Genomic DNA, 1,373 nt, shown 5'->3' with positions numbered 1-1,373 from the left:
ATCTTCTTCAGGGCGAAAAAGGAAAATAAAAGCTGAAACATTTTCACGGAACCTTGCAAAAGCAGCACGTTACAATGGTGAGGGAAAAGCCACATGTATTGCGTGTAATCACATCCATACAGTTTATGATCACAACAACAACAACGTTTGTCAGGCATCTACATTGTCATCTGAGGAGATTTCAAAGATTAAACAAGTGTTTTTTAAACTTTAAAACATGAAATGAGGAGTTATCTGCTTTTGCCAAAAAACGACTGTTGGAGTTATCTGCTTTTGCTTTAAAACAAACTTTTAATATGTAAAAAAAAAAACATACTTTCAATGAACTTTAATTTTGTAAATTACCTGTATTTGTTTAAGTTATTATTACTTAATCAAAACAACCCAACTACATTTGATTGATATTACTTGGAATGCGCAATAAAAAAAACGTGATTTCTGAAAGTTATCGGTTTTTGCAAATGAACTCTTCATACATGCATACACACATATAAACCTAAAAAAATATATTATATTACTACCATTATTTTATTTTAGAAAATTTTTTTTTTTAAACCTAAACATTTATTAGTAGTAGTACTAAGTGTAAATAATAATGCTCTCTAAATAAAAGGTCAATGTGACTTCAAGTGTCAGTTTCTAGAACTAACAAAACGCTACACCCTTCCTTTATCTGTGCCTCTCTAACACTCTATAGTAGCTCTTATCAAAGCCAGGCTGGTTAGGAGAACACAGAAGACAACCACTAACTGGGTGAAGCCATAGAAAGCCCGCTAAGAATCACGTTCACAAGCGAGAGAAACCCAACAGTGACATCTAACATACAGTGTAGGACCACTGGCACTATTGATCTAAAATAAATTACTTTTTATAATGAAGGCACTAGATATTTTACAGCATTTTAACGATATCAAATATAGATTTTTGTCTAAAGTAGCTAGTTTAGCCCTTTAGATGTGGAATATGTAGGAATAAAAGCAGGACCCTCACCATGCCAGATGGCTGAAATGAGAGTCGGTGGAGGCAGCGAAGACCTCGCAGCCGATTTTACTAAACTCAGCGGCCCGGTCGCTGAACGCGATGATCTCGGTAGGACACACGAAGGTGAAATCGAGTGGATAGAAGAACAACACGACATACTTCCCTAAAGGAGAAATTGAGGGAAAATAAAGATGAAGTGAAAACAGGTCACACCTGTAACCCAGTTAGTGGGTTTGATGGCTAGTATCGCGATGCAATGGAAAGCAAAAGTAGCTTAGAATGACATTTGAAATACTCTCTATCTACAAAACACAGTGTGTGGAGCGTCTGATGCTCACCTCTGTAGTCGGACAGCTGAATGTCTTTAAACTGTCCGTCTATCACAACTGTGG

This window comes from Sinocyclocheilus rhinocerous, unplaced genomic scaffold (assembly GCF_001515625.1).
Source record: "Sinocyclocheilus rhinocerous isolate Xijiao unplaced genomic scaffold, SAMN03320098_v1.1 scaffold2981, whole genome shotgun sequence".
In the NCBI taxonomy this organism is placed as follows: domain Eukaryota; kingdom Metazoa; phylum Chordata; class Actinopteri; order Cypriniformes; family Cyprinidae; genus Sinocyclocheilus; species Sinocyclocheilus rhinocerous.
Note: the sequence above shows the minus strand (reverse complement) of the source record.